This window comes from Globicephala melas, chromosome 2 (genome assembly GCF_963455315.2).
Source record: "Globicephala melas chromosome 2, mGloMel1.2, whole genome shotgun sequence".
Classification (NCBI taxonomy): Eukaryota; Metazoa; Chordata; class Mammalia; order Artiodactyla; family Delphinidae; genus Globicephala; species Globicephala melas.
Window position 1 is genome coordinate 123213730 of NC_083315.2, and position 18141 is coordinate 123231870.

Here is an 18141-nt window from a genome sequence, read left to right on the forward strand (position 1 = left end):
TTTAAGCTCTCGAAACAAAATGAATAAACTGGGACAATTGCATGGAAAGAAGGCAAAGTATGTGCAGGTTTACACAATCTCAATTCCTTAGAACCTAATGAAATGCTCAGCAGGAAGTATAAACTGCAAATAAACTAGCAGAACTAAGAACAGGCCCAATCTGTAGCACAATAGTCCTCCCCCCCCACCCCACTTCTCCCAGGGGTGGATACATTGTAAGACCCCCAGTGGATGCCTGAACCTGTGGATAGTGCCAAACCCTATATATACACTATGTTTTTTCCTTTATGTACATACGTATGATAAAGTTTAATTTGTAAATTAGGCACAGTAAAGAATAAAATAAAACAATTATAACAATATACTGTAATAGGGACTTCCCTGGCGGTCCAGTGGTTAAGACTCCGCACTTCCAATGCCGCAGGGCGTGGGGTTGATCTTGGTTGGGGAGCTAGGATCCCACAGGCCACACGGCAGAGCAAAAATAAATAAAAAATAATAAAAAGTAATAAAAGTTATGTGAATGTCATCTCTCTCACTCAAAATATCTTATCGCACAAATTTAATGCCTTTCCAACTTAACTAAGCATTTATCATGCACTGTGGCTGTAAACTTTTGCAGTTTGGGGTGCAATAGCAAAACCTGCATGCATTTCTTTTTCCTTCTTCACAATTTTACAAATAGAAGATTCGGTTTTCACCCAGACTTTAACAACCTCAGCATACAATTTTTTTTCCTCATTAAGTCAGGAGCTTTCAACTTTTCACTTAAAGGAACCAATTTACAGCTTCTCTTTGGCATATCCAAATTGCCAGCACCACTACTCTTGTGTTTTGGGGCAATTATTTAGTAAAATTAGGGTTACTTGAACACAAGCACTATGATACCTTGACGACAGTCCATCTGATAACCGAGAGGGCTGCTAAGTGACTAATGGGTAGGATATGCCGGACAAAGGGATGATTAACATCCCTAGTGGGACAGTGTGAGATTTCATCATGCTACTGAGAAAAGCATGCAATTTAAAACTTATGAATTGTTTATTTTTGGAATTTTTCATTTAATATATTCAGACTGCAATTGACTGAAGGTAACTGAAACTGTGGGCCGAGGAAAGTGAAATGCAGGTAATGGGGGGGGCAGTGGGGACTACTGTACACACGCAGAACTGTTTTCATCTAAAGCAGATAATTTCAGTCACAGTGAAAGTCTCCAAGAACCAGCACACAACTCCTCTCTTTCATGTTGCCCAACTTCTTCCTTCTCAATTCAAACATGTAGTAGGATTGAGAGGTGTGTAGTCAAGATTCTGAAAATCCTCAAATTCCACTCACCCTCCCCAAAAGATGCAGAAAGTTCCTCTTTAAATAAGAAAGAGAAGCACCTCTTTCTTATTTATGTGATAAAGAGCAACTCAATAGAAGCGAAAAGAGTTGACAATAGTTGCCAGGTTTCAGTGCGGTTGGTGGAAAAGAGAAGGATATATAGAAAAAAAAATCACCCAGGATTTTCTCTGACCATAGAGGCTTTGCATAATAGATAAAGAAGAAAAACAAAAAGCCACTGGGTAAAGGCCACTCAATAAACACCTGAAGCCCCATTCTCTTCCTAGTTAACAGAAAAGCAAAACAAAGAAAATAAATCATGATGCTCAGACTCTAGGACTGAAGAAGAGAAGGTGAATTCTAAAATGGTATGCTTGTGCCTTCATTAACTGCTTAAAACTATTGGAAAATCTAATACTTATAATTTATTCTGAAAACTGACAAATTCTGATGTACTAGGAAAAAATGACTATTTATTCAAAATAAATACTCAGGCGTGGGAAAACCATTATATAAAAAAAGCTAGCTATGAGCATTTATAGTATGTAAAAGGCAGGCTAAACAACTGTTATCATGGAAATGATACTGAAAGTAATTTTTACTCTTTTTCCTAAGAAGACATGAAAAGTTCTAGGAATTTATTGTTGTGGTAATATTAATAATAATTATAATGGAATGGATCAAAACTCCCAAGGCACACTAACCAAAACTGGGAGACAAGAGTTGGGAAAAAAATGAGAGGAACACTAAGTTAACTGGCAAATGATACATTTGGGGGGGAAAATGCAGCACATGACACACTGAGGGTCAATATAGATAACATTCAAAGAAACCAAATGAATCAATTTAAAGAAATGATCAACACAAAAAATGGCCAAAGGACATTTATGGCAATTAATGGAATACAAAAGGCCAATAAATGAGTCAAAATGACACTCCATTTTACTAATAAATGAAGAGATGCAAATAAAAACAGTGAGACTTCTTATGATTATCAGATTGGTAAAGATTAATTTCAAAATACAGGTTTGCATGCCAATGGGCAAGAAATTCTACTTAAAATTATTTTTCTTATAGAAACATCTACATAAGAATGCAAACATATATGTGGTAATAATAGTCAACATCTACTGCATATACATCAGATACTACTTAACCTTACAGCAATTCTTAAGAGTTAAATACTGTCATTATTCCCATTTTGAAGATGACAAACCTAAGGCATTGAGTGGTTAAATAACCAGTCCAAGGTCCCACTTACAATGATTAAGAGCAGGACCTCAGTCTATCTGATTTCAAAGCCCAAGTTCTTAAACAGGCCCTATACAAGGATGTTCACTTAAGTACTGAGCTAATTAGAAAGAATCTAGATGTCTACCAAGATGGGACAAAATTCTACTGTTCACTGAAGTACCAGGCTAACTAGAAACAACCTAGATGTCTATAAATATGGGACAAAATTCTGCTACATTCATACAACTGAATTCTATGTATTCAATAAAAGGATATACACACACGCGCATATACTGACATAGAAAGTAGCTAGGATACACTAAATTAAAAAACCAACAAAACAGGACGTACAATTGAATTTCTGTAAAAAAAAAAAAAGTCAAAAATAAACAAACACATCCAGGAGCATAAGCATAGGGCAAAAAATCTGTAAATGAGTATACCAAATTGTAAACAGCGTTTATCTTTGATGAAGGGGCCTCCCACTACCTAAATAATTTTACTTACATCTGAAAATATTTGCAACTAATATGTAATTTAATCAAAAGAAAACAGAAGCTGGATGGATCAATTGTTTCTTTAGGTCTGTGGATGCTGGGTTCCAAGGTGAAGAATCGGGCAGTGACGCACACAATTCTCCTACCTGGTAATCTTTAAAAAAAAAATTTTTTTTTCTAGAAGTGATTTTAGAAGAAAAGCCTGGAGCGCTCACCATCGAAACAAATCTGAAGGAAAGTAGTCTACTCTCTTGATAACTACAGTAGACACGCAACAAATACACCCCGAATGAATGAGTAGTTGTGATACTACAGCCAAAGCCAGAAATGTACAGAAGTCCGAGCGAGCCCAGAATGCTGAAGCGCTGAGACTCGCGGCGCCAGAAAGGACCGGAGGCAGGAGGCGAGGAAAGAGGGGCGGGGTGGCCGTACCTTGGACGAAGGGCCTAGCATGGCAAGACAGCTGCAGTCTGGGCTCGGCTTCGTGCTGGGGAGAGGGGGACCTGGGCGCCCCAAGACTCTCGCCTCTGGCCCAAGTCGGCCCCAGCTCGCAGCGGCCTAGCCCCAGGTGACGCTCACTTTCTCGGTGAGGTTCCCTAACCGCTAAACTGCTTGGGAATTCAAATCTGAAGAGCCCGCCCTCCCAGCCAGCCCGGGATTGGCGCGCCCAGGAACTACGTCACCGTGCGTCTCACTGGGACTCAGGAAAACTGGGGGTGGTCCCCGCTCCACGTGAGCAATGCTGTTTCTATAAAAACTGGGCAACCCCAAGCTGCAGCGGGTACTGAGCACGCACCTATAGTCGTTCTCGGACTCGTTTTTTCTTCAGAGGGGCGCCAGCCGCACGTTCCGCCGCTCCTCCCGAAATGCTCTGCGGCAGGAAGGCCTACGTCAGACGTCGACTGCGCGCTCCCGCGCTACTGCAGTTTAAGAAGCTTGGCCCTTCCCGGCTACCCTCCTGCTGTATGTGTGAAAGCCAACAGCTTTTGGTTAGGGCTACCTTCCTAGTGTGAGGAAACGGCTTGCTGAATACGTTTGAGAGAGCTTTTAGTTTTCTCAGACCGTCAGATATTTGAGGCCGAGAAGGAACGTTTTGTTCTTAGGCGATAATGGACTGAATGCAAAGTTATACTTGCAATGGGATGTTTAGTTTGAGCTATTCCCCCAGGAAGTGTGATTTTTTTTTTTAAACCTGATTGTCTCGAATACTACTCTGGGTTGCGATGCAGTTCGTGACAGTCGCGTTTAGATTTATCCCTGCCTTAGGCTACTCCCAGTGATGCTGTGCTCTGACTAACCACCGCGGAGTACTGTGTATCCTTCGCCTCAGCGCCCCGGCACGACTGGGGCGCTGGCTGGAAGCATTGTGTAGGGTACCTTGTTTCAGTCTTGGCGGAGGAGGAGCCAGAGGAGTAACTAGTGCTTTCAGCCTTAAATCCCTTCCAGCTCCAATCCTGCATCTTCTGTTCATGGACTCCGCCCCCCTCCCCCACCAAGTCAGCATTTAGGACAGGAGAGTTTATTTTTTGCCTCATCCAAGAAAATTCTCAACATCCTAGAGTCATGTATCGCATTTGTCCGTTAAGACTGGACTGAAATGGTTGTAATGGATTAATTTTTTAAGTGACTTTTGCAATTCCCTCTTCTAAATCTTGTATCCACTAAGTCTTGTGCTCACCGAATATTCAGAATCTAAAATATAAATTTAAAACATCAAATGAATGCAAGTAAGGAAAATAAACCAGTTGGGGGTGGGAGGTGGGAAGCAAATCATAGATCAAATGAAGTTTCTGTCTGTGCAGCATAATGAGAAAATGGCCAGACATGGATTTGCACCAAATTTATGGGAAAAACCAGACTTAAAATATATGTTTAGTGTCGTCTATGGAATGCATTTTGTGGGATAGAGAGACTTTGAAAAGACAGGCATTCATACTTCAAAGTATCTGAAACAGAGGTATGAAAGATTTCTGTTCCTGATGATGGAAATAGCCATGGCTCACACATTCAGCCAAAACAGGAACCTTGAAATATTAACGGCAGACCCTCAGAATTACAGACTTTAATTTTTTAATTAGTCACTTCTCATGTGAGAAATAACTAGGATCTAGCATGCTCCAGGGTGAACAGCAACAGGAATTTACATAAAGGTGACTAATAATTTTCCAAGGAAAACTGGATAACAGTTTGTGGATAAAAAGTGCAATGAGAAGGCATACAGGCCAAGGGACAATGTTCATCTGTCCAATGGGACATCAACATGCTTCCCTGGATGGACCCTCTAAGTTTGTGTCTGCCAGGCGACAAGCAGACGAGCTTCTTATCGTCACAGCCAGGCACCTGGGATAACCTGCCCTAAATCTGTAACTCCTGGGAACACATACAGACTCACTTAGGGTCCAGAAGACAGACATAGGAGAAGACTGGAATCCTCATGTTGTGTGGGAGTTGCTGCCAAGAGATCTGGGTCTGCTTAGCCTGGAAGAATATTCCTAGGACAATGGTAAGTTCCATACTAATTGACCATATAGCATTTTGAGGAGAATTATAAAAAAGATGCTCTTTCCTCAAGGTCAGTGGTTCTCAGCCAGGGATGATTTTGCACCCCAGGGGACATTTGGCAATGTCTGGAAATATAAATGTCACAACTAAGAAGGGTGCCACTGCCAGCTGGTGAGTAGAGGACAGGAATGCTACGAAACATCCTATGATGCACAGGACAGCTCTTCCACTACAAAGAATTATCAAATCTAAAATGTCAGTAATGCCAAGGTTGAGAAATCCTACGTTTGGAAAATGTAGCCCTGAATTAGGATTTTAGTCGCCTCTCACTCTCTCAGCTGTGTTCCCAATGTAAGGCACAACTGTGCAACCACTACACCCTTTCTGGACTTCGAGGAGGGATGAGGATGGAGTCAACAGTGAGGTTATCGAGGCTTTTTAGAGGATGACCCTTCAGTAGAAAAGCCTGCCAAGGAGATTATTTTGTGATAGAGACAGTATACAAACACACAAACATATATAAACATACCGTTACAAATTGTAGTAAGTGCTATGAAGATGTATCAGTTTGGGTCCTGCAGGAAGCTGATGGTGAGATGCAGTTAGGAGTATAAGAGATTTATTGGGAGATAAGGCCTGTGAAAGTTTTAAGGGGTGGAAAAAGAATTGGGCCTGGTAAATCTTCAGGCTTTGATGCAAATCAGACATTTGTGAAAGAAAAAGGGAGAAGGAAGCAGAATTGGTCAGAGGGAGCCAAAGATTGCAATACAAATTGACAGAGTGTTGGCTAATGAAGTAGGGAGTTTTGGGGTAGCACATCAGAGGACTCCCGCAGTGGGCAGAAGTAGGCAGGCCCTGAAATCCATCATGCTGGAGATGGGAAGAACATGCCTTGGCTCAAAGGCTTAAAATTGTTTTTTAGCTGAGATATAATTGACATATAACATTATATTAGTTTCAAGTATACAACAAAATGATTTGAATATGTATGTATTGTGAAATGATCACCACACTATGTCTAGTTAACATCCATTCTTACACATAGATACAATTTTGTTTTTCTTGTGATGAGAACTTATAAGATATACCCTTTTAGCAACCTTTTTTTAGTTAATTTTTTTCTAAGATCTACCCTTTTAGCAACTTTCAAATATACAGTTCAATATTTTTAACTGTAGTCATAATGTTGTAAATTATACCCACAAGACTTCTTTATTTTATAACAGAAAGTTTATACGTTTTGACCACCTTCTTCCACCTGTCCAACCCCAACCCACACCTCTGGCAACCACCAATCTATTCTTTGTGTCTATGAGTTTAGTTATTGTTGTTTAATTTCACTATTAATTGTGAAATCATACAGTATTTGTCTTTCTCTGTCTGACCTATTTCACTTAGCATAATGCTCTTCAGCTCCATGCATGTTGTTGCAAAGGCAAGATTTCCTTCTCTTTTACAGCTGAATAATATTCCATTATATATATATATACACCACATTTTCTTTATCCATTCATCCATCAGTGGACACTTAGGTTCTTTCCATGTCTTGCGTTTTGTAAATAATGCTGCAGTGAACATGGGGGTACAAATATCTTAGTCTTTTTTTATTTGGTTAAATACCCAACAGTGGAATTGCTTGATTATATAGTAGTTCTATTTTTAATTTTTTGAGGAATCTCCATACTGTTTTCCATAGTTGCACCAATTTACATTCCCTCCAGGTGCGCACAAGGCTTGTCCTGTCTCCATATCCTTCTCAACACTTACCTCTGGTGTGCCGCTTGTGGGATCTTAATTCCCTGACCAGGGACCAAACCCGAGCCCCCTGCAATGGACGCTCAGAGTCTTAACCATTGGACCGCCAGGGAAGTCCCATGACAACATTTCTAACAGGTGTGAGGTGGTAGCTCACTGTGGTTTCGATTTGCATTTCCCTAAGCATTAGTGACGTTGGGCACCTTTTCCTATACCTATCGGCAATTTGTATGTCTTCTTTAGAAAAATGACTATTCAGTTTCCCTGCAGATTTTAAAATCATATTTGTTTTGCTATTGAGCTATGAGTTCTTCATATATTTTGGATGTTAACCCCTTACCAGGTTTATGATTTACAAGTATTTTCTCCCATTCTGTAGGTTGCTTTTTCATTTTGTTGATTGTTTCCTTTGCTCTGCAAAAGCTTTTTAGTTTTAGTTTGATCTAGTTCCACTCATTTATTTTTCCTTTTGTTGCCTTTGCTTTTGGTGTCAAATCCAAAAAATCATTGTCAAGAACGATGTCAAGGAGCTTACTGCCTATGTTTTCTTTTAGAAGTTTTATGGTTTCAGGTCTTATGTTCTTTTTTTTTTTTTTAGGAACCCCCATACTGTTCTCTATATTGGCTGTACCAATTTACATTTCCTCCAACAATGTAGGAGAGTTCCTCTTTCTCCACACCCTCTCCAGCATTTATTGTTTGTAGACTTTTTGATGATGGCCATTCTAACTGGTGTGAGGTGATACCTCATTGTAGTTTTGATTTGCATTTCTCTAATAATTAGTGATGTTGAGCATCTTCTCATGTGTTTGTTGGCCATCCATATGTCTTCTTTGGAGTAGTGTCTATTTAGGTAAGTTGCTTCATTAGCAAATATTTTCTCCTGTTCTGAAGGTTGGCTTTTTGTCTCATTTATGGTCTCCTTTGCTGTGCAAAAGCTTTTAAGTTTCATTAGGTCCCATTTGTTTATTTTTGTTTTTATTTTTATTACTCTAGGAAGTGGGTCGAAAAAAGATCCTGCTGTGATTTATATCACAGAGTGTTCTGCCTATATTTTCCTCTAAGAGTTTTATAGTATCCAGCTTGCATTTAGGTCTTTAATCCATTTTGAGTTTATTTTTGTGTATGGTGTTAGGGAGTGTTCTAATTTCATTCTTTTACATGTACCTGTCCAGTTTCACCAGCATGACTTATTGAAGAGGCTGTCTTTTCTCCATTGTATATTTTTGCCTCCTTTGTCATAGATTAGGTGATCATAGGTGCATGGGTTTATCTCTGGGCTTTCTAGCCTGTTCCATTGATCTATATTTCTGTTTTGTGTGCCAGTACCATACTGTCTTGATTACTGTAGCTTTCTAGTATAGTCTGAAGTCAGGAGCCTGATTCCTCCATCTCTGTTTTTCTTTCTCAAGATTGCTTTGACTATTCGGGGTCTTTTGTGTTTCCATACAAATTGTAAAATTTTTTGTTTTAGTTCTGTGAAAAATGCCATTGGTAATTTGATAGGGATTGCACTGAATCTGTAGATTGCTTTGGTTAATATAGTCATTTTCACAATATTGATTCTTGCAATCCAAGAACATGGTATATCCTCCATCTGTTTGTGTCATCTTTGATTTCTTTCATCAGTATCTTATAGTTTTCTGCATACAGGTCTTTTGCCTCCTTAGGTAGGTTTATTCCTAGGTGTTTTATTCTTTTTGTTGTGATGGTGGATGAGACTGTTTTCTTAATTTCTCTTTCTGGTATCTTGTTGTCAGTGTATAGACATGCAACAGACTTCTGTGTATTAATTTTGTATTCTGCAACTTTACTGAATTCATCGATGAGCTCTAGCAGTATCCTGGTAGCCTCTTTAGGAGTTCTGTGTGTAGTATCATGTTTCTGCAAACAGTGACAGTTTTACTTCTTTTCCAATCTGGATTCCTTTTATTTCTTTTTCTTTTCTATTGCTGTGGCTAGGACTCCCAATTTCACTCTTTCGTATGTGGCTGTCCAGTTTTCTCAGCACCATTTATTGAAGTCAAAGGCTTTATTAGATCCTGAAGTCCATGCAGTTAAAGTCTGTCAGATAGCTGTACTCATCATATAGCAGTGACACTCTTTCATAAAAGGAGATTAGAATTGCATACTTCCATGCCTATCATAGGAGGATAATTAAAAGATCATAACAGAAGTTTCTTTTCTTTTTTTAAAAAAACATATTTATTTATTTATTTATTTGGCTGTGCCAGGTCTTAGTTGTAGCATGTGGGATCTTTTTTTTTTGTTTTTTTTCTGTTTTTTTTCTTTAACATCTTTATTGGACTGTAACTGCTTTACAATGGTGTGTTGGTTTCTGCTTTATAACAACCAGCTATACATATATCTCCATATTTCCTCCCTCTTGCATCTCCCTCCCACCCTCCCTATCCCACCCTTCTAGGTGGTCACAAAGCACTGAGCTGATCTCCCTGTGCTATGTGGCTGCTTCCCACTAGCTATCTATTTTACATTTTGTGGTATTTATAAGTCCAGGCCATTCTCTCACTATGTCCCAACTTACCCTTCCCCCTCCCCCTGTCCTCAAGTCCATTCTCTATGTCTGCATCTTTATTCCTGTCCTGCCCCTAGGTTCTTCAGAACCCCTTTTTTTTTTCTTTAGATTCCATATATATGTGTTAGCATATGGTATTTGTGTTTCTCTTTCTGACTTACTTCACTCTGTATGACAGACTCTAGGTCTATCCACCTCACTACAAATAACTCAATTTTGTTTCTTTTTATGGTTGAGTAATATTCCATTGTATATATGTGCCACATCTTCTTTATCCATTCATCTGTTGGTGGACACTTAGGTTGCTTCCACATCCTGGCTACTGTAAATAGAGCTGCAATGAACATTGTGGTACATGACTCTTTTTGAATAATGGTTTTCTCAAGGTATATGCCCAGTAGTGGGATTGCTGGGTTGTATGGTAGTTTTATTTTTAGTTTTGTAAGGAACCTCCATACTGTTCTCCATAGTGGCTGTATCAATTTACATTCCCACCAACATTGCAAGAAGGTTCCCTTTACTCCAAACCCTCTCCAGCATTTATTGTTTGTACATTTTTTGATGATGCCCATTCTAACGGGTGTGAGGTGATACCTCATTGTAGTTTTGCTTTGCATTTCTCTAATGATTAGTGATGTTGAGCATTCTTTCATGTTTTTGTTGGCAATCTGTATATCTTCTTTGGAGAAATGTCTATTTAGGTCTTCTTGCCATTTTTGGATTGGGTTGTTTGTTTTCTGATATTGAGTTGCATGAGCTGCTTGTAAATTTTGGAGATTAAACCTTTGTCAGTTGCTTCATTTGCAAATATTTTCTCCCATTCTGAGGGCTGTCTTTTGGTCTTGTTTATGGTTTCCTTTGCTGTGCAAAAGCTTTTAAGTTTCATTAGGTCCCATTTGTTTATTTTTATTTTTATGTCCATTTCTCTAGGAGGTGGATCAGAAAGGATTTTGCTGTGATTTATATCATAGAGTGTTCTGCCTGGTTTTCCTCTAAGAGTTTGATAGTGTCTGGCCTTACATTTAGGTCTTTAATCCATTTTGAGTTTATTTTTGTGTGTGGTGTTAGGGAGTGTTCTAATTTCATTCTTTTACATTTAGCTGTCCTGTTTTCCCAGCACCACTTATTGAAGAGATTGTCTTTTCTCCATTGTATATTCTTGCCTCCTTTATCAAAAATAAGGTGACCATACGTGCATGGGTTTATCTCTGGGCTTTCTCTTCAGTTCCGTTGATCTATATTACAGTTTTTGTGCCAGTACCATACTGTCTTGATTACTGTAGCTTTGTAGTATAGTCTGAAGCTGGGAACCTGATTCCTCCAGCTCCGTTTTGCTTTCTCAAATTTGCTTTGGCCATTCGGGGTGTTTTGTGTTTCCATACAAATTTTTTGTTCTAGTTCTGTGAAAAATGCCAGTGGTAGATTGATAGGGATTGCATTGAATCTGTAGATTGCTTTGGGTGGTATAGTCATTTTCACAATGTTGATTCTTCCAATCCAAGAACATGGTATATCTCTCCATCTGTTTGTATCATCTTTAATTTCTTTCTTCAGTTTCTTTTAGTTTTCTGCATACAATTCTTTTGTCTCCTTAGGTAGGTTTATTCCTAGATGTTTTATTCTTTTTGTTGCAGTGGTAAATGGGAGTGTTTCCTTAATTTCTCTTTCAGATTTTTCTTCATTTGTATATAGGAATGCAACAGATTTCTGTGCATTAATTTTGTGTCCTGGTACTTTACCAAATTCGATGATTAGCTCTAGTAGTTTTCTGGTAGCATCTTTAGGATTCTCTGTGTATAATGTCATGTCATCTGCACACAGTGATAGCTTTACTTCTTTTTTTCGATTTGAATTCCTTTTATTTCTGGTTCTTCTCTGGTTGCTGTGGCTAAAACTTCCAAAACTATGTGGAATAATAGTGGTGAGAGTGGGCAACCTTGTCTTGTTCCTGATCTTAGTGGAAGTGGTTTCAGTTTTTCACCATTGAGAATGATGCTGGCTGTGGGTTTGTCGTATATGGCCTTTATTATTTTGAGGAAATTTCCCTCTATGCCTATTTTCTGGAGGTTTTTTTTTTTATCATAAATGGGTGTTGAATTTTGTCGAAATCTTTTTCTGCATCTATTGAGGTGATCATATAGTTTTTCTCCTTCAAGTTGTTAATATGGTGTATCACATTGATTGATTTGCATATATTGAAGAATCCTTGCATTCCTGGGATAAACCCCACTTGATCATGGTGTATGATCCTTTTAATGTGCTGTTGGATTCTGTGTGGTAGTATTTTGTTGAGGATTTTTGCATCTACGTTCATTAGTGATATTGGCCTGTAGTTTTCTTTCTTTGTGACATCTTTGTCTGATTTTGGTATCAGGGCGATGGTGACCTCGTAAATGAGTTTGGGAGTATTCCTGCCTCTGCTATATTTTGGAAGATTTTGAGCAGGATAGGTGTTAGCTCTTCTCTAAATGTTTGATAGAATTAGCCTGTGAAGCCATCTGGTCCTGGGCTTTTGTTTGTTGGAAGATTTTTAATCACAGGCTCAATTTCAGTGCTTGTGATTGCTCTGTTTATATTTTCTGTTTCTTCCTGGCTCAGTCTCAGAAGGTTGTGCTTTTCTAAGAATTTGTTCATTTCTTCCAGGTTGTCCATTTTATTGTCAAAGAGTTGCTTATAGTAATCTCTCATGATCCTTTGTATTTCTGAAGTGTCACTTGTTACTTCTCCTTTTTCAATTCTAATTCTATTGATTTGAGTCTTCTCCCTTTTTCTCTTGATGAGTCTGGCTAATGGTTTATCAATTTTGTTTATCTTCTCAAAGAACCAGCTTTTAGTTTTATTGATCTTTGCTATTGTTTCCTTCATATCTTTTTCATTTATTTCTGCTCTGATCTTTATGATTTCTTTCCTCCTGCTAACTTCGGTGTTTTATTGTTTTTCTTTCTCTACTTGCTTTAGGTGTAAGTTTTGGTTGTTTATTTGAGATGTTTCTTGTTTCTTGAGGTAAGTTTGTATTGCTCTAAACTTCCTTCTTAGAACTGCTTTTGCTGCATCCCATAGGTTTTGGGTCATCGTGTTTTCATTGTCATTTGTTTCTATGTATTTTTTGATTTCCTCTTTGATTTCTTCAGTGATCTCTTGGTTATCAAGTAGTGTATTGTTTAGGCTCCAATGTGTTTGTATTTTTTACAGATTTTTTCCTGTAATTGATATCTAGTCTCGTTGCATTGTGGTTGGAAAAGATACCCGATACTATTTCAATTTTCTTAAGTTTACCAAGGCTTGGTTTGTAACCGAAGATACAATGTATCTTGGAGAATGTTCCATGAGCACTTGAGAAGAAAGTGTATTCTGTTGTTTTTGGATGGAATGTCCTATAATTATCAATTAAGTCCATCTTGTTTAATGTATCATTTAAAGCTTGTGTTTCCTTATTTCTTTTCATTTTGGATGATCTGTCCATTGGTGAAAGTGGGGTGTTAAAGTCCCCTACTATGATTGTGTTACTGTCTATTTCTCCTTTTATGACTGCTAACATTTGCCTTATATACTGAGGTGCTACTATGTTGGGTGCATAAATATTACAATTGTTGTATCTTCTTCTTGGATCGATCCCTTGATCATTATGTAGTGTCCTTTGTCTCTTGTAATAGTCTTTATTTTAAAGTCTATTTTGCCTGATAGGAGAATTGCTACTCCAACTTTCTTTTGATTTCCATTTGCATGGAATATCTTTTTCCATCCCCTCACTTTCAGTCTGTATGTGTCCCTAGGTCTGAAGTGGGTCTCTTGTAGACAGCATATATATGGGTCTTGTTTTTGTATCAATTCAGCCAGTCTGTGTCTTTTGGTGGGAACATTTAATCCATTTACATTTAAGGTAATTATCAATATGTATGTTCCTATTACCATTTTGTTAATTATTTCGGTTTGTTATTCTAGGTCTTTTCCTTCTCTTGTATTTCCTGCCTAGAGAAGTTCCTTTAGCATTTTTTGTAAAGCTGGTTTGGTGGTGCTGAATTCTCTTAGCTTTTGCTTGTCTGTAAAGGTTTTAATTTCTCTGTCGAATCTGATTGAGATCCTTGCTGGGTAGAGTAATCTTGGTTGTAGGTTTTTCCCTTTCATCACTTTAAATATGTCCTGCCACTCCCTTCCGGCCTGCAGAGTTTCTGCTGAAAGATCAGCTGTCAAGCTCATGGGGATTCCATTGTATGTTATTCGTTGTTTTTCCCTTGCTGCTTTTTTTTTTTTTTTTTTTTTTGCTGTACGTGGGCCTCTCACTCTTGTGGCCTCTCCCATTGTGGAGCAGGAGGCTCCAGATGCTCAGGCTCAGTGTCCATGGCTCACGGGCCCAGCTGCTCCGCGGCATGTGGGATCTTCCTGGTCCGGGGCACGAACCCGTATCCCCTGCATCGGCAGGCAGACTCCCAACCACTGCGCCACCAGGGAAGCCCCTCCATTGCTGTTTTTAATATTTTTTCTTTATTTAATTTTTGATAGTTTGATTAATATGTGTCTTGGCATGTTTCTCTTTGGATTTATCCTGTATGGGACTCTCGCAGCTTCCTGGACTTGATTGACTACTTCCTTTCCCATATTAGGGAAGTTTTCAACTATAATCTCTTCAAATATTTTCTCAGTCCCTTTCTTTTTCTCTTCTTCTCCTGTGACCCCTATAATTCGAATGCTCGCGTGTTTAATGTTGTCCCAGAGGTCTCTAAGACTGTCCTCCATTCTTTTCATTCTTTTTTCTTTATTCTGCTCTGCAGTAGTTATATCCACTATTTTATCTTCCAGGTCACTTATCCGTTCTTCTGCCTCAGTTATTCTGCTATCGATTCCTTCTAGAGAATTTTTAATTTCATTTATTGTGTTGTTCATCATTGTCTGCTTTTTAGTTCTTCTTGGTCTTTGTTAAACGTTTCTTGTATTTTCTCCATTGTGTTTCCAAGATTTTGGGTATTTTTACTATTTTACTCTGAATTCTTTTTCAGGTAGACTGCCTATTTCCTCTTCATTTGTTTGGTCTGGTAGGTTTTTACCTTGCTCCTTCATCTGCTGTGTGTTTCTCTGTCTTCTCATTTTGCTTCACTTACTGTGTTTGGGGGGTCTCCTTTTCGCAGGCTGCAGGTTCGTAGTTCCTGTTGTTTTTGGTGTCTGCCCCCAGTGGCTAAGGTTGGTTCAGTGGGTTGTGTACACTTCATGATCGAGGGGACTAGTGCCTGTGTTATGGTGGATGAGGCTGGATCTTGTCTTTGTGGTGAACAGGACTGCATCCAGTTGTGTGTTTTGTGGTGTCTGTGACCTTATTCTGATTTTAGGCAGCCTCTCTGCTAATGGGTGGGGTTGTGTTCTTGTCTTGCTAGTTGTTTGTCATAGGGTGTCCAGCAGTGTAGCTTGCTGGTCGTTGAGTGGAGCTGGGTCTTAGCTTTGAGATGGAGATCTCTGGGAGAGCTTTCACTGTTTGATATTATGTGGTGCCGGGAGGTCTCTGTTGGACCAATGTCCTGAACTGAGCTCTCGCACCTTAGAGGCACATGCCTGACACCTGGTCAGAGCACCAAGACCCTGTCAGCCACACAGCTCAGAGGAAAAGGGACAAAGAAAGAAAGAAAGAAAGAAAAAAATAATAATAAAATAAAATAAAGTTATTAAAAATAAAAAGTAATAAAAAAAGAAAAAAAGAAAGAAGAGAGCAAACAAACCATAAAACAAATCCACCAATGATAAAACCGCTAAAAACTATACAAAAACAAAACAAAACAAAAAACGGACAGACAGAACCCTAGGACAAATGGTAAAAGCATGCTCTACAGACAAAATCACAAAAAGAAGCATACACATACACACTCACAAAAAGAGAAAAAGGAAAATAAAATATATATCTATATATTAAAAAAAAATGAAGAAAGAGAGCAGCCAAATCAATAAAGAAATCTACCAATGGTAATTAACTCTAAATACTAAACTAAGATAAACATAAAGCCAGGAACAAATTAGATGCAGAAAGCAAACCCCAAGTCTACGGTTTCTCCCAAAGTCCACCACCTCAATTTTGGAATGATTCGTTGTCTATTCAGGAATTCCACAGATGTAGGGTTCATCAAGTTGATTGTGGAGATTTAATCCACTGCTCCTGAGGCTGCTGGGAGAAACTTCCCTTTCTCTTCTTTGTTTGCACAGCTCCTGAGGTTCAGCTTTGGATTTGGCCCTGCCTTTGCATGTATGTCACCTGAGGCCATCTGTTCTTCACTCAAACAGGACGGGGTTAAAGGAGCAGCTGATTTGGGGGCTTTGTCTCACTCAGGCTTGTGGGAGGGAGGTGTACGGAATGCGGGGCGAGCCTGCCGCGGCAGAGGCCAGTGTTATGTTGCAACAGCCTGAGGCACACTGTGTGTTCTCCTGGGGAAGTTGTCCCTGGATCACGGGACCCTGGCAATGGTGGGCTGAACAAGCTCCTGGGAGGGGAGGTGGGGATAGTGACCTGTGCTCGCACACAGGCTTCTTGGTGGTTGCAGGAGCAGCCTTAGCATCTCATGCCGGTCTCTGGTGTCAGCGCTGATAGCTGCGGCTTGCGCTGGTCTCTGGAGCTCGTTTAGGAAGTGCTCTGAATCTCCTCTCCTAGCGCACCCGAAACAATGGTCTCTTGCCTCTTAGGCAGGTCTAGAGTTTTTCCCAGATTCCCTTCCGGCTAGCTGTGGGGCACTAGTCCCCTTCAGGCTGTGTTCATGCAGCCAACCCGTCTCTCCCTGGGATCTGACCCCTCAGCTCCCAGCCCCCACCCGCCCTGGTGGGTGAGCAGACAAGCCTGTCTGGTTGGTGAGTGCCTGCCTGCACCGATCCTCTGTGCGGGAATCTCTCCACTTTGCCCTTTGCACCCCTGTTGCTGCCCTCTCCTCCGTGGCTCCGAAGCTTCCCCCCGCCACCTCCTGTTTCAGCCAGTGAAGGGGCTTCCTAGTGTGTGGAAACTTTTCCTCCCTCACAGCTCCGTCCCAGAGGTGCAGGTCCCGTCCCTATTCTTTTGTCTCTTTTTTTTTTATTGTGCCCTACCCAGGTATGTGGGGAGTTTCTTGCCTTTTGGGAAGTCTGAGGTCTTCTGCCAGTGTTCAGTAGGTGTTCTGTAGGAGTTGTTCCTCATGTAGATGTATTTCTGATGTATTTGTGGGGAGGAAGTTGATCTCCACGTGTTACTCCTCCACCATCTTGAAGGTGTCTGCAGCATGCGGGATCATTAGTTGCACCATGCAAACTCTTAGTTGTGGCACGTGGGATCTAGTTCCCTGACCAGGGATTGAACCTGGGCCCCCTGCATCGGGAGCATGGAGTCTTAGCCACTGGACCACTAGGGAAGTCCCAGAATTTATTTTCAATGGCTTTCAATTTTTTTTTGTTGCAACCCACAGTAAGAAATATGTTTTACATTGTAACCTAATAAATATAAAAATACATATAACTAAAAAAAGTTTTTGGAACATTACTTACCCTTACTGTGTGCAATGCATGCTGATATTTTCCTTTTATATATACTGTTCTTTAGTGTTTAATTATAGGACAATGTGAATATTTTCATGTTTCTGTATGATTAGAGATTGTTTTTTCTTTTTAAAAAATTAAGACAAAATTCACATAACTTAGAATTAACCATTAAAAAAAACTAACCATTTTAAATTATACAATCTAATGGCATTTAGTACATTCAGAATGTATACAACTACCACCTACAAAAAATTTTTATTACCCCCCAAAGGGAATCCCATACCAATGTCATTCCCTATTCTCCCCACCCCTTCTGTCTCTATAAATTTACCTATTCTGGATATTTCATATAAATGGAATCATACAATATGTGACCACTTGTGTCTGGTTTCCTTCGCTCAGCATAATTTTTTTGAGGTTCATACACATTGTAGCATGTTTCAGTATTTCATTCCTTTTTATGGCTGAGTAATATTCCATTGTATATATTCAATATATATCACATTCTGTTTATCCATTTCTCCATTGACATTTGGGTTGTTTCCACCTAAATATATAACAATCTAATTTGAATTGTTAACGAATTAGCTTCAGTAGCATACACAATTCTGCTTCTATAAAGCTCTGTCCCCTCTTTTATGTTGTTATTGTCACAAATTATATCATTTAACACCATATGCCCATTTTCATAGATTTATAATTATTGTTTTATGCATTTGTCTTTTAAATCTTATAGGGAAAAAAGACCTAAAAACCAAAAATACAATAATACTGTCTTTTATATTCACCTTTGTTGTTACATTTGTCTGAGTTCTT

The 18141-nt window shown here is 39.3% G+C and overlaps 1 protein-coding gene and 1 long non-coding RNA gene across 4 annotated transcripts in view; one reads left to right on the forward strand and one right to left on the reverse strand.

Annotated features, from left to right (window-relative positions):
* The window catches only part of MIS18BP1 (MIS18 binding protein 1), a 61998-nt gene extending 58018 nt beyond the window's left edge, over nt 1-3980 (reverse strand). Inside the window, exons 1-2 of one of the 3 annotated variants that reach the window (XM_060294783.1) lie at nt 3853-3980; nt 378-451 (exon numbers count right to left, since the gene is read on the reverse strand). The gene's annotated coding sequence lies outside the window, so the exon portion shown is untranslated. The other 2 variants (XM_030854877.2, XM_030854875.2) reach the window with 2 other exon arrangements.
* A 1053-nt stretch (nt 3981-5033) lies between these two features.
* The window catches only part of LOC132596770 (uncharacterized), a 101086-nt gene continuing 87978 nt past the window's right edge, over nt 5034-18141 (forward strand). The window contains exon 1 of the long non-coding RNA XR_009562772.1: nt 5034-5559. This is a non-coding gene — a long non-coding RNA (uncharacterized lncRNA). The remainder of the gene's footprint in view (nt 5560-18141) is intronic.